The sequence below is a fragment of the Elgaria multicarinata genome, chromosome 3 (assembly GCF_023053635.1).
Source record: "Elgaria multicarinata webbii isolate HBS135686 ecotype San Diego chromosome 3, rElgMul1.1.pri, whole genome shotgun sequence".
Classification (NCBI taxonomy): Eukaryota; Metazoa; Chordata; class Lepidosauria; order Squamata; family Anguidae; genus Elgaria; species Elgaria multicarinata.
Window position 1 is genome coordinate 168,756,048 of NC_086173.1, and position 15,623 is coordinate 168,771,670.

At 47.4% G+C, this 15,623-nt stretch overlaps 1 protein-coding gene across 1 annotated transcript in view; it reads right to left on the reverse strand.

Annotated features, from left to right (window-relative positions):
- LOC134396281 (zinc finger protein 420-like) overlaps positions 1-15,623 on the reverse strand; it is a 918,719-nt gene that overhangs the window by 861,846 nt on the left and 41,250 nt on the right. The window lies entirely within an intron of this gene.

Sequence of the window (15,623 nt, forward strand, 5' to 3'; positions counted from 1 at the left end):
GATGATGGGATTGGCTTGAGGCTTGGCAACTTGCAAGCATGTATGGATAAGCTATCATGGTGCCAAGTTTGAGGTTTTACTAACATGAAAATTGACGGAGATATAGAAAAGGGGTGTTTGTTTGAATTGCGGTTAGGGGTGCTGCGTTGGACGTCAAAGCGCCCCCAAAATCAGGGGATGATGGAATCTGCTTGAAACTTGCCATGAATGTGGATGTGCCTGCTTCCAAGTTTTTTTATCTGTCAAAATGTTGGAGAATAGTCCATGTCTGAAAATGGGATGTCCGATTTTCATAAATACCCCTAACATCAGGGGATTAAGGGATTTGCTTGAGTCTTGGCATGCATGTGTATACATACATGAGGTGTCATGGTGCCTAATTTGAGGTTTCTAACGTGAAAATTGACATAGGTCTAGCATGGGACTTGATTTGGGGTGAGTTAAAAGGTTTAAGCCCCGCCAAAAATCAGAGGATGATGGGATGTGCTTGAAACTTGGCATGAATGTGGATCTAGATGGCATCTGTGGGGGTGCCCACTTCAATTTTTTTTATCTGTCAAAATGTCAGAGAACAGTCCATGTCTGAAAATGGGGTGTCCGATTTTCATAAATTCCCCCAAAATCAGGGGATGATGGGATTGGCTTGAGTCATGGCACGCATTTGTATCCCTGGATAAGCTATCATGGTGCTGAGTTTGAGGTTTCTAACATGAAAATTGACAGAGATATCAAAAGGTTGTGAATTGGGGTTATGGGTGGTGCGTTAGAGGTTAAAGCCCTGCCGAAAATCAGGGGATGATGGGATTTGCTTGAAACTTGGCATGATTGTAGATCTAGATGGCATCTGTGAGGGTGCCCACTTCAAAAAATTTATCTGTCAAATTGTCGGAGAACAGTCCATGTCTGAAAATGGGATGTCCGATTTCCAAAAATTCCCCAAAAATCAGGGGACGCTTGGATTGGCTTGAGTCTTGGCATGCATGTCTATACGTCCATGAGGTGCCATGATGCCAAACTTGAGGTTTCTAACTTTAACAGAAAAAAAGTTGTATACTTTTTTGGATTTCAATGCAAGCCTATGGGGGGGAAAAGCAGAGCTCCGATCCGGATCCGGATCTCCACAGCGGAGCGGAGCGGACTATAGGCGGAGCGGGGTGGAGCGAAGCGGCGCGATCTGCAAATTGCGGATCTGGAAGAGAAGCAGATCGGGGGGTCCGTGCACACCCCTACAAAGAAGATTTATATATGACTGGAATCACATGAGGAAGGAGGGAACAGCAGATGCTTGCAATACAGTTCCCAAAACAATCAGATTTTGTATTCAGCTTTCATCATGAGATGCTCCTTTGAGTTCAGTTCAGGCCTCAGAACAATAATGTAGCACTTGGGAAGAAAGATGCAGCCCAGTAGACCAGCACTGGAGGCCAAGATGGAGAAGACCTGAATGGCGACTATGTGTTTCCCCTTGGTGCTCAGGTAGGTGGGCACAAAGGAGACCCAGACACTGCAGAAGACCAGCATGCTGAAGGTGATCAGCTTGGCTTCATTGAAGGTCCCAGGCAGCTTCCTGGCTGTGAAAGCCACCGTGAAGCAGATGGCAGCCAGGAAGCCCATGTAGCCCAGGGCAGCATAGAACATGGCGACAGAACCCTTAATGCATTGCAGGATGATCTGTCCAAGCTGAGAGTGCAGGTCAGAGTCTGGGAAGGGTGGAGAGGTCCACAGCCAGATGATGCAGATGACAACTTGGACAATGGAAGAAGAAAGAATAATGGTGTTGGCCAATCTCTTCCCCAGCCATCTCCTCACCCTGTTCCCTGGTTTAGTGGCCAAGAAGGCCAACACCACAGTGATCGTTTTGGCCAAGAGAGAAGAGACGGCCGCTGAGAAGATGATGCTGAAGGCTGTTTGTCGGAGGAGGCAGGTCGCTCTCCTTGGCTGGCTGATGAAGAGGGAGGAGGATGAAAAGGAAAGCAAGAGGGAGACGAGAATGTAGGAGAGGTCCCGGTTGTTGGCTTTGACTATTGGAGTTTCTAGGAATTTAATGAAGATTCCAAACACAAAGTTTGCGATTAGGGACAAGAATAGGGCAAAGGACACCAGGACGATCCCCAAAGATTCTTCATAGGTCAGGAAGGTTACGATCTTGGGGACACATTGATCTCGGGCCTTGGTAGGATGCTGATCTTCTGGACACTTGATGCAGTAGACGGCATCTAAAAAAAGACAGAGTAAAATTTACCATTATTATTATTATTATTATTATTATTATTTACATTTCTATACCGTCCCTTAGCCAAAGCTCTCTGGGCAGTGTACATAAGATTAAAACACTTAAAAACAATGTACAAAATTTAAAACTACAAAAACAAACAACGTACACAGAAACAAACATTCAAAACAACTGTAAAAAGCTTTTGAAAAACAAATCTAGGATCAGGAAAGCTCATCACATATTGCTAAATGCCCAGGAAAAGAGAAAAGTTTTCACTTGGCACTGAAAGATATTGTCATAGCTAACCCTACTGCCCCTGTTTTGGGAGAAGGTGTTTCCAGTAATCAATCAGACTCAGATTCGGAACTAGAGGAGGTGGTGCCAGATGCCAGTCAGCCTGTACCAGTGAAGGAGTAAGCTCTCACTGGTGATTCTGGAGCTCAAGAGGAGAAAGCGCAAAGTGAGCTTTCTTCCAGAGGAGAAGACCCTGAAAGATAGCTGAGGCTAGCTTCCGCCAGAAGCTAAAATGCACGGAGTAGAAGGAAGGTGTGAGAAAGTCGGTCCAACGAGGATTGCGCCAGAACCTGCCTCCGCACCAGGCCCTCTGAAGTTACAGGCGTTTGGGAAAAGGCTTCTTGTTCTCCTTGAATTGTCTCGCTTAGTTTGCATAGTTTTGCCTAGAGGGAAGTTTCCAAGAGATTAGACTCTCTTCAGGTAGAAGAGATATTTGTTTGCTTAATAAATTTTATTTATTTATTTATTTATTTATTTATTTCATTTCATTTATATTCCAGCTAATAGCTAGGGCTCTCTGGGCGGTTCACAAAAATTAAAACAATATTTATACAAAAATATTGTATAAATACAATATAAAAGCTCAACCACATAAAAACAGCAGCAATGCAAAATTACAACTTTAAAACACCAAGTTAAAATTTATTTATAAACTGTTAAAATGCTGGGAGAATAAAAAGGTCTTCACCTGGCGTCTAAAAGCATATAATGTAAGTGCCAAGCGAACCTCCTTGGGGAGCTCATTCCACAGCCGGGGTGCCACAGCAGAGAAGGCCCTCCTCCTGGTAGCCACCTGCCTCACTTCCTTTGGCAGGGGCTCACGGAGAAGGACCCCTGAGGATGACCTTAGGGTCCGGGCAGGTACATATGGGAGGAGGCGTTCCTTCAGATAGCTTAATAAAAGCTTTGTAGATTACCTAGCAGGCCTCGTCATTTGCCTCCCATCGAAAGCAGGAGTTTTCAAAGGAAAATGGAATTTCATCAGGTCCTGCATGTATACAAATGACAGCTCCTGAAATCCCCTTGTCTATGCAACATACAGGAGCCCTGTCCTCCATTTCACATGGTCACACCCTTTAAAAAATGAATTATAGATATTAAGAATAAACAAGGCAAAAAACAGCCAGTGTGGTGTAGTGGTTAGAGCATTGGACTGGGAGTCGGGAGATCCGGGTTCTAGTCCCCACTCGGCCATGGAAACCCACTGGGTGACTTTGGGCCAGTCACAGCCTCTCAGCCCAACCTACCTGCAAGAGAGGCTGCAAGAAAGGCAAATGCTATTTTGGGCTGCATTAATAGTAGTATAGTTTCCAAATTATGTGAGGTACTGGTTCCTCTCTATTCAGCCCTGGTTAGGCCTCATCTAGAGTATTGCGTCCAGTTCTGGGCTCCACAATTCAAGAAGGACGCAGACAAGCTGGAGCGTGTTCAGAGGAGGGCAACCAGGATGATCAGCGGTCTGGAAAAAAGCCCTATGAAGAGAGACTGAAAGAACTGGGCATGTTTAGCCTGGAGAAGAGAAGATTGAGGGGAGACATGAGAGCACTCTTCAAATACTTAAAGGGTTGTCACACAGAGGAGGTCCAGGATCTCTTCTCGATCCTCCCAGAGTGCAGGACACGGAATAACGGGCTCAAGTTAAAGGAAGCCAGATTCCCCCTGGACATCAGGAAAAACTTCCTGGCTGTTAGAGCAGTACAACAATGGAACCAGTGACCTAGGGAGGTTGTGGGCTCTCCCACACTAGAGGCCTAAAAGAGGCAGCTGGGCAACCATCTGTCAGGGATGCTTTAGGGTGGATTCCTGCATTGAGCAGGGGACTGGACTTGATGGCCTTATAGGCCCCTTCCAACTCTACTATTCTATGATTCTATATCTGTTGAATATGGAATGTTAGAACTGAGTGGGTGTGGTTTTTGATGTAATAGGTGGTGGGAAGAAGGAGTATATAAAGAGTGACTGAGGGGAGGAGTTAGAGAGTTGTAGTTAGGGTGTTGGGTTTGGTTGGGATTGGAATTGTTTGTGGAGTGAGAGGAGATTAATTGCTAGGGATTTAAGATTGGTGTGTGGAGAGAGAGAGAGGTGGTGGTTGTGTGGGGAGTTTGCATTAAGCAGGATTAGAAGCCTTATATTTTCATTTAAAGCTTTTAACATGACAATAAACTTATTATTATTTTGTTAGCTGCTAAATATAGGGTGACCATATTTTGGAAACCAAAAAGGTGGACAACATAGTCGGCCCCCAAGGGGGTGTGTCCAGCCAAACATAGGTTACGTGTCTGATTTTACAGCACACATTTAAGACAAATCTGTTCTATATAACGTCGTATCTGAAATATCGTATCTGAAATTAACTTCACTTACTCCTACTTTTGTAGCTTTTGCTGTACACCAGCCGCCTCTGCCTGTACCAACACTGGACTCTGAGACGCTCTTGAAAGGCTCTGTGTGCCACGCCAGCCTCTCAGGGCTCAGCTACAGCCATCTCTGAGTTGAGTCTTCAGTCGAACTCTGGCTCTAAGACGTGCTGCTTTAAGAATATGGAAGAAATATTAACCAAGGTTTTGTCAGAAAACAGCAGTTTGGGTATTGGACCAGGGGGCTATTCATAGAAGGGAATTAACAAGTGTTGGAGTCCTGAATTAGGACTGGTTTTTGTGATTTCCATATTTTTGTACAAGCCTGCAAAACCTGGAAGAAACCGAAGACTCAGCATCAGTCAATCAGCTTAAAGGTCAAGTTTGCAGGTGGACTTTATTGAATTATTGGGATGATGCAAAAGTCTAATTGTCTTGCCATTGCCAATTAGTGGTTTCATCATTTGTTCAGGGAAGTGTATATAAAGAGAGTTTTGGAACTTTGTAACCAGATTAAAATATTCTCTCTCTGATGCTGTGAGCCCTGCTGTAACGTGTATGACCAAGTGTGTGAGTATGTTGGTGTAAATTTGTATTGCCATAAACTGTGTTATTTTCTATCAGTAAAATACTTTATTTTTGTACCAAACAAAACAGACTCTGTCTTGAAGTTAATTTGGTCTTTGCTGACTTTCATAGTTAAGAATCGCTGTTACTCTGCTAATTCACTGGTATAGTGAATAAAAAGGGTTTATAAATATAATACCCCTCAAGAGGTTATGGCCCCAGTAACCCAGTAACCCAGTCTGGACATAATTCTAGTTCTTAACAGAGAAACAGTAGGACCTGATAAGACAGAGAGCCGTGCGTTGACTAATTGCCCTGGAGCGTTGCTTTTTCTAAAGAACGTTGGGATTTAGACAAAGGAAGAGGCTTTTTCGTAAAGCTTTTTGTCTTGCAAAGTCACACGGTGTCTGATAGAAGGCTATTTTTGAATTTGAAAAGGGATTCTGAGGCTGTTAAGCCGGTCAGTTCCCAAAAAGGAAATTCAAATAACAAAAGGGTTGAAAAAACAACCAATTAGCAGTTATGGCACTTCAAATAGGAATGAATACACAAATGGAACAACTCACAGACACAAATTATATTACTTGGTCATTTAAGATTGAAATGAGTTTAAGAAACCAAGGGCTGTGGGAAGTGGTTACAGACCCACCCGATGAAGATTTAAGTGAAGCTGATTTGAGAGAGTGGAATCGAAATGCAGAGAAAGCTAAAGCCCACGTAATCCTCTGTATGAGGAATGATCAGCTATTCTATGTTAATAGAGAGGATGCTGTTCATGTGATCTGGACAAAATTGCATGAAGTATATGTAAGAGATACAGCAGGTTCTCGAATAAATTTAACACGCAGAATGTATAGGACGATGCTAAAAGAATCTGGAGATATTGGCAAACATTTGCAGGAACTGAGAGAAATATTCCAAAGTTTAGCATCGGCTGGCTTGACTCTTTCAGAGGAAATGAGGTCTTATATTATTCTGTCAAGCTTACCACCGTCTTGGGACGTGTTGGTGACTACCCTAGAGGGAGTGACCGTCCGTGATTTAACCCTGAATTATGTGTGTGGAAAATTATTGGAAGAACAACAGAAAAGACATTCCAAGAGAGAAGCCGTGAGCTCAAACGGCCAGGCAGACTCATTTCAACAATGGTCTGGTTCTGAAGGGGTTAAGACCGGGACTGTGAAAAAGGAGGAGACTGAATCTGTTTATTCAGTTTCTAAAAAGCACAAGCCGCAACTTCTGTCTTGAAGTTAATTTGGTCTTTGCTGACTTTCATAGTTAAGAACCGCTGTTACTCTGCTAATTCACTGGTATAGTGAATAAAAAGGGTTTATAAATATAATACCCCTCAAGAACAAGTAGCTGCAGGAGCTATACTAGAGTGACCCAATTTAAAAGAGGGCAGGGCTCCTGCAGCTTTAACTGCTGTGATGAAGAGGGGATTTCACCAGGTTCTCTATATATACAAATGACACCTGCAGAAATTCCCTTTTCTATGCAACTGTTAAAGATACAGGAGCCCTGTCCTCCTTTTCACAGGGTCACCCTACTTGACCTCTCTCTTTTTAGAGCATCTATTCATGTTTAGAGTTCTGAAGGGCGCCAGGTTGGGGAACGCTGTTCTGCAGCAAGGGCAGGCAGAAGGATGGAGGGCTCCCATGCCGGAGGCTGCGTTACGCACTCAAAGGGAAAACAGCTGTGGATCCCACAAAGCCCCCAGGAGCAGATGGGGCGGCGATGCTGCAGGGGGGATAAAAGACACCCCCCCAATGGAAAAGCCCCCTTCCCAGGTCCGTGTCTTTGCCAGGAGCCTCTGCGGTTCTCTAGTGTTGCCTACACCAAAGGGTTAAAGAGGCGGAGAGGGGGCTGGGTCCTAGAGCCCAGGCTGGATGAGGCCCCTCCCATCCGGCCCCACACTTCCTCCCCCCCCCCCATTGCAAAGGAGCCTGGGATTCTCCCTCTGCGCTACGAGCCTCATGCGTCCGCTGTCTGCAGCCTCTTTTCCCCAGCAAAGGAGCCGGTGAGTGCAGATTGCAAGGGGGTCCCCGGGGGGAGGGGGCAGAGGAAAGAACCCCCCCAGGGCAACCAAGGGCAGGGGGGCAGGACGGGGGAAGGGGCTGGGTGGAGAGAGAGACAGAGCCCCCCTGGGGATTGACCCACTTGGGGGCCCTCCAGGAGACCCCCCCCCCCGCCTTGCACCTCCTTCCCTCCCCATAACTAGGGGATCGTGGAAGGGAAGGCTGGAGAAGGAGGGGTGTCTGGGAGGGACACAAGAGGAAAGGTCCCGGGTGGGGAGGAGGAATGTCCCCCCTGTGGGCAAAAGGCTGCCCTGGTGTGCTGTTTGCATTGCAATTTTTGTTTTGTTTCCCCTCCCTGATTTAAACCTAGTGAATAAGTAAAATTAACAAGTCACTTTGGCCACGAGGCCTTCGAAATAAAACCTGGGGCGCTTTTGTTTATTAAGAAGGGAGCCTGCTGTTGGTTTTATTACGTCCCTCTTTGATGTATTAAGTGAGCCTGATATTTACATCTTGAGAGTGGGGAGAAATTGCTGTTACTCTGGTGCAATCTTGGGGTTCAAGTGCTGGGAGCAGAGACGGCATAGAAAAGGGAATTTCACCAGGTGATCCATGTATGCAAATGATAGCCGCTGAAATTGCCTTTTCAATGCAACTATTAAAGATAGTAGAGTTGGAAGGGGTCTAAAAGGCCATCAAGTCCAACCCCCTGCTCAATGCAGGAATCCACCCTAAAGTATCCCTGACTGTTGGTTGTCCAGCTGCCTCTTGAAGGCCTCTAGTGTGGAAGAGCCCACAACCGCCCTTGGTCACTGGTTCCAGGAGCCCTGTAACTTTGAAAAGATTGCACTCTGCACATGCGTAAAATCCTTGCTTATAACTGGCTGAGCAGCTTACCTGTTACTGTTTTATGATTGTATGGAGCAGTTCTGCCTTGTTTCGAAGGGGACTGACCCTATAAGAAGGTTAAGGCTTTCCTGAAAGTAGCGCGCAGTTCCTTGGGTCCTCTGAGGGCTTCTGCCTTGCAGTGCTAAGCACTGCTTGTAATAAACTTTCTCAAAAGAGAGAACCGTGTCTTAGAGTCTTTGAGCACCACTCAGTGATCCCACTTAGAGGAGACACGCCTTTCCAGAGTTCCTCGACACCCCCTCGAAATATCAGCACTGAAGTTTGGGCCTGTGGCCTACCTTGCCAGGCTGGTTTTTACAAGAATCAAATTATTGAGGAAGGCACATGGGCCTTGTAGCTGGAGGGGGGGGGGGGCGTTGTTCGGCTGTCCTTCGGCAGAATGATCAGTCAAGCAGCCATCCGGCTCCGTTACCAGGTTTGGCCAAGGCAGCCGGTCGGCCTGTAGGCTGTTCCTCAGGATTGTTAATTTGTGCAGCTGAAGGTGGGAACCTTCTCACGGGGAACCCTGGTGTGCCTCCTTCACATTCTCCGTTTTAATTCCTACAGCGCAGTCCCTACCTCAAAGGAGAAATTGGCAGCCAAGGAAGGAGACTGTTTCGAGTCCTGGTGGGAGCAGAGATGGAGAAGAGAGTGAAGATGGAAGAGCAAACATTTGCAGGCCCTGAACCAGAAATCGTCTCCTGCAACATCCAGGAAGGGAGCAACACCTGCTCAGACGTGGAGCGCCAGGGCTTCAGGGACTTCTGCTACCAGGAGGCCATGGGGCCTCGAGAGGTTTGCAGCCAATTTCACCACCTTTGCCGCCAGTGGCTGAAGCCAGAAAGGAACACGAAAGCTGAGATGCTGGATCTGGTTGTCCTAGAGCAGTTTCTGGCTGTCCTGCCCCCAGAGGTGGAGAGCTGGGTCAGAGAGTGTGGAGCAGAGACCAGTTCCCAGGCGGTGGCCCTGGCAGAAGGCTTCCTCCTGGGCCAGTCAGAGGACGAAGAACAGGTGAGAGCATTTCATCCTGATGACTAACAGGGACTATGTTCATAATACTTCCCTCAACTTCTCTTTGCGTGTCCTCTAAGGAAGGGATGCCCCAATGTCCAATGGCACCTGCAAGTATAGTTGTTCTTCATGTGTAGAGCAGGCCCTCGTTAAATTAACAGTACATCGTTAAAATATGCAATTCCCTACCAGATGATGCAGGGTTGGCCATGAATTTTGACTGTTTAAAATGGGGGTTAGAACAAATTCTTGGAGGAGAAGGCTATGAATGGCTACTAGCCTAGATGGCTATATCCTACCTCCAGTATCCTAAGCAGTATGTTTATGTACACCAGTTGCTGGGGAACATGGGCTGGAGGGTGCTGTGACATTCATGTCTTGCTTGTGAGTTCGTAGTCAACAGCTGATGGACCACTTTGGGGAGAGAATCCTAGAGTAGATGGACCCTTGTTCTGATCCAGAATGGCTCTTCTCATGTTCTTATGATCACAGGAGAACGGAACGGGTTTATGAAGTTCTGGGGAAGGAGGGGAGACTTCTTCAGCCAGTAGCAGAGTCTCCTCCCAACAGAACAGGACTAGTGTTTGTAGACACCTAACTGGGAATGTCTGGGAAGTTAGCCTTTCCTCCTGCCTGGTTTTTGGAGGGTGTTAAAGCACTTTGCTTATGCCAGGGTTGATATCTTAGCCCCCTGACAAAGACACATCGCTGTGTGTCTTGGATGGTAGATCAACTTTACAATGAGACCTGAAAGGTAAAGCGATTGGGAAATGCTGCCCTTGGCCTTGACCTGACCCGTTTCTTTCCTTCTCTAATCCCTCTTCTCTGCCTGGGATCCTCCCTCCTGCTCCAGGTCCAGGGGATGTTGGCCAGAGCACCCACAGATTTCCCTGAGGCAGAGAAGGCTCCACCAGGAACCACACAGAGGCCGCTGGACGGGCGGATCTTGCAGGAGGGTGACGGAGGACCCTCCTCACTGGGTAAGGATTAGTGGAACGTATTTCCCCATGGTCTCCCTCCCTCTATTACGCCTGAGGTGCATGAGCTGTCTTAACGTTCTCCTTGAGCCTGATTTTGCTGGGGGAGATACTCAAAAAGGAAATGTTGTTTAGTAACTTGGTTCGAGGGTATCAGACCCACTGTGGCCTGCTTGCCAGAGTGGGTCTTATACACTCAACAACTAAGGTCCTCCTCCAGGCGCCTACTCAGAAGGAAGATCGGAGGATGACAGCAAGGGAGAGGCCTTCTTTGTGGTGGCCCCCGAACTGTGGAACAATCTCCCCAATGAGGTTCAGCTGCCGCCGGCATTGTTATCTTTTCAGTGCCAGGTCAAGCAATATGTAATTAGCAATATGTAATTAGCCTGGGTCTGTTTTTTTAGAGTCATTGTTTTAAAACTTGTTATAGTAGTTTTATATGTATGTGTATATTGTATGTTTTTGTGGTTTTTAATAGTTGCAAATTATTTTTAAGTGATTTTATGTTATGTTAACTGCCCAGAGAGCTTCGCCTGTGGGATAGTATACAAATGCAATCAATCAATTAATCAATCAACACTGATTCCAATAAAACAATGAAAATGGGAATGCTTAAGAACATTAACTTTATTTCTCACCTTCCCACCTTCTTTGCCTTCCTCACAGGGAGCGGAAGAACCTGCAGGGGAAGTGAACTGATGCTGGGGTATCCTTCTAGGCCTCCTCCGCTTGGTGGTGGAGTGGAAGCAGTTTCTGCACAGCCTGGGCAGGTAGGGGAGTCCTGGGGGCCTCCGTCCCCTCCACATCTCTTTGGTCCTGGAAGAACCTGCTGTAAAGGAATCCACACTCAGCCAAACCGGCTGTCCACTGGATTTTGCACAGATCTTTGGAATAAAGCACACAGCTCTCAAATTGAAAGGGTTAGGCCCAATCCTTTATTGAAATTGGAAGGGTAAGAGGCAAGCATTACATCAGATTAGCTACTAAAATTGATACGGAAATAACACCCTGAACCCCAATACCAGCAATACTAATACAATGTTACAGAATATACTTCCCCAGCCAGGTGTCCTTCAGCTCAGGCGCCAGGCCCCACGTATGGTAGACTTTTTATGGCCACACGCTATTCTACTCCCCCCTCCCTCCAGATGGGCCATTTTTTCCTTTCACAGATGCAAATTGCCCCAAGGCCACTTCTCTCGCCTTGACGGAGCCAGGAGATGGCCTCACGCCCATGGCCAGGTGGAGAGATAAGCAGTACTTCTGCAATTCTATAACAGACAATAGACAATGAATAAAATTCTTAAAAACAGCCATTCTTTGTACACTTAACCCTTTCCTTACACCTTCCCCCTCAAGATGGCTTTTCTAGAAAAAGCCATCTCCCAGTAAAATCTTTAACAGTTATTCAATTCCCCCCCCTTTCCCCTCGGTTGAAGCTCCGGGATAGCCCATCAGCCACCACATTCTCTCTGCCTTTGATGTGGGAGATTGTAAATTCAAAGTCCTGTAAAGCCAGGCTCCATCGCAACAGTTTTTGATTGGTATTCTTCACTCTAGCTAACCAGCACAGGGGGGAATGGTCGGTTTGGATCGTAAAAGATCTTCCCCACAAATACGGCCTCAGCTTACCTAACGCCCAAACGATGGCCAAGCATTCCTTTTCAGTGGTCGCCAAAGCCCTTTCTCTCGGCAGCAGCTTTTTACTAACAAAGGCTACTGGTTGCTGCAGCCCTCCCTCTCCTCTCTGCAGCAACACCGCGCCCAGGCCCGCCTCCGAGGCGTCGTCTGAACCTCAAACGGTTGGTCAAAATCAGGGGCTTTCAAGACCGGGGCACGTTGCAACCAATCCTTCAGCCTCTCAAATGCCCTCTGGCAAGCCTCTGACCAACGGACTCGTAGCGGCTGCCTCTTTCGGCACAGCTCCGTCAAAGGGGCGGCCAGCTGGCTAAAATTCGGCACAAACCTCCTGTAGTACCCGGCTAGCCCGAGGAAAGACTGCACCTGCCTCTTAGTCTGAGGAATCGGCCACTGCCTGATGGCCTCTACTTTGGTGGCCATCGGTTTCAGCGCCCCCCGCCCCACCTTATGCCCTAGGTAGGTCACCTCTCCTCGCCCGAATTGGCATTTGGAAGCCTTCACGGTCAACCCTGCCTCTCGCAACCGTCCCAGCACCTGCCCTAGGTGTTCTAGATGCTGCTCCCACGTGTCGCTAAATACGGCCACGTCATCCAGGTAAACACATGCAAACGCTCCCAAGCCGTCTAGGACCCGATCCATTAACCTCTGAAAGCAAGCCGGTGCAGACGAGAGCCCAAAAGGAAGAACCTTAAATTGGTAGTGACCCCGCGGAATAGAGAAGGCGGATTTGGCAGCCGCGTCCTCATCCAGCGGCACTTGCCAATAGCCCTTAGTTAAGTCTAATGTCGAGATAAAGTTTGCTTTCCCCAACGTCTCAATCAAATCATCCGTGCGGGGCATAGGATAAGCCTCCATGGTCATCACGCTGTTTAATTTCCTAAAATCTATGCAAAAACGGACAGATCCGTCCTTTTTTGCCACGAGCACGAGGGGGGAGGACCAGGGGCTCTGACTCTTTTCAATCACCCCCATAGCTAACATTTCCTCCACTTCCTTATTCACCACCTCTAGCTGTCTTCCGTTTAACTGGTGAGGTGGCGTGTGGATCGGGGGGTGTTTCCCAGTATTAATGGAGTGTCTAGTCAATGATGTTCGCCCGAGCAATCCCGAGAACAATTCCCTAAACTCTCCTAGCCGCTGCCGCAACTGCTTCCCTTGAAGTGCGCTCAGCTCCCCGGGAACTTGAATCTCTTCTACCCCTTCCATTCGCCGATACTGGGCCAATACGTCCAGCCCGGCTCCATCTCCCCCTTCTTCCCCACTGCCCACCTGACCAATGTGCACTCCGCACTCCCGGAACGGCTTCATCATGTTTACATGAAAGACTTTCGCCCGCCGTTGTTTATCTACATCCCGCAACAAATAGTTCACTTCACTCAACTTCTTCTCCACCACTAAGGGCCCCTCCCAATGCACCGCCAATTTCTCGGGCCGTATAGGCTTCAACACCAACACCTTTTCTCCTACTTGGAATACTCGCCGCCTGGCCTGCCGATCGTACCACCGCTTCTGAGTCTGCTGGGCCTGCTCCAAATTCTCTTGTGCGGCTTCCCCTACTTCCTTTAATAAATTCTGCAGCTTTTGCATATACTCTACTACCGACACCGGAGCCGGGGAGGCACCGTCCTCCCACTTCTCCCGCAACAGCTTCAAAGGTCCTCGCAACTCCCTTCCAAACACCAATTCATTTGCCGAGAACCCTAGGCTATCGCTTTTTGAATCTCGAGCGGCAAAGAGAAGGTAGGGCAGTGCCTGATCCCAGTCGGTCGCGTGCTTCACCGCGTAGGCCTTTAACATTTTCCCCAGGGTCTGATTAAACCGTTCCACCAGCCCATTCCCTTCATGATGATACGCCGCCGCCACACACTGTTGCACCCCCGCCAACCGCCACAGCTCTTTTAGCAGGGCTGACATAAAATTTCCTCCCTGGTCATGCACCAATGTTTTAGGTACCCCCACCCTGGTAAATATCGACATCAGGGCTTTAGCCACCTGGGGGGCTGAAATAACTGCGAGCGGCACTGCCTCCGCGTATCGTGTGGCGTAATCCACCATGGTTAAAATATATTTCTTTCCCCCTCGGGTGGCTGGATTAAAGGGACCCAAAATGTCCACCCCCACCTTTTCGAAGGGTACTTCCATAATTAAGGACAGGTGTAGTGGGGCCTTCGGGTGATCCCGAGGGAAGCCCACCCGTTGGCAAACTTCACAGGAGTTACAAAAGTCTTTTACCTCCTGAGCCACCCCTGGCCAGTAAAAGTCCCGGCTCACCCACTCCAGTGTGCGGCGGATTCCCAAATGGCCCCCCCACAATCGCTCATGGGCCACTTCCAGCACCTTTCCCCGCTCTGACTTGGGCACCACTGTTAGATCAATGTTCTTTTCACCCAAGGACGAGATCCAAACAGCCCTTAAGCACGACTCCACCATTCCAGCGACAGAGGGTTCAAAAGCGCTTTATTGATTAGTAATCAAGGCCTGGTCTCTTCAAAGGGAGCAATCAGACCCTATACGATCACGGAAACAAAACTTCAAATTCTTTCACTTTAACACAGCACCAACTTTTCTGTAATTCACATTCCAACACTAAAGGGCGATCCTTTGAGAGGTACATTTACTCAATTACATTTCTATGTTTGCAAATTGATTCCAATGACACAGCTGAAATTAACTTTGGATCAAGTTCAAAAAAATCCACAAGGGGCAATCTAACATAAAAAAGACATCCGTTCACAGTCACAAACATTTTTAACTCATTGTTACACTGTTACAGTTTCAAACTCCTCTTTTTTCAATTTCAATGAAAGCTTTCCCAAAGACAACAACCTTAACCAATGGGCTCAGGGACTCTTTTCCAATACGGACTATAAGCTTCCCATTTCTGAGGTCAATTGTGAACATCCACTCCCTCCATTTCCCGTCAGGGTCCATGGGATTAAAGGTTTCACTCACCAAATAGCCGTCTCCCGTCTTCGCCCTTTCTAATCACGTCTGATTGCAAATTGTTGTTGCCTGTTCCCTTCCATCTGTCGGGTGGAGTCGATTTTGTAACCTTGGCTCGAATGGTCCCGTCAATTCGGTCTCCATGTCTGCACAGTGCATGATTCAACCTACTAGAGGCAAGAGAAATCTCTCTTGGCGATCGCTCCTCAATCTAGGCTCCACTGGCAGGCATGAATCCGTCTTGGGGTAGATCCGAGTCACGGCACCATTTGTTAGATCAATGTTCTTTTCACCCAAGGACGAGATCCAAACAGCCCTTAAGCACGACTCCACCATTCCAGCGACAGAGGGTTCAAAAGCGCTTTATTGATTAGTAATCAAGGCCTGGTCTCTTCAAAGGGAGCAATCAGACAAAAGACATAGGGAATATGGTACAGTATTAAAGCTTTCAAGGGGCAGGGCCCAGTAGCAGCATTAACCAATCAGAATGTAACACTGAGGCATAGCTAATTATGCTAAACAGTCCTGTAAACAATATTTTTGGCCTGACAGTAAGTTACAGAGAGTTAACTTCGACACAGACAGCTGGAGCCAGGACTCTTGTTTATATTAGTAATCAGGGACGCACACAAGGAGACATTCCCATACAGGGCATTATGACATTTTGCTTGGTGTGCAATAGAGACTTTATAGTTTCCTGTTAAAAATGGAG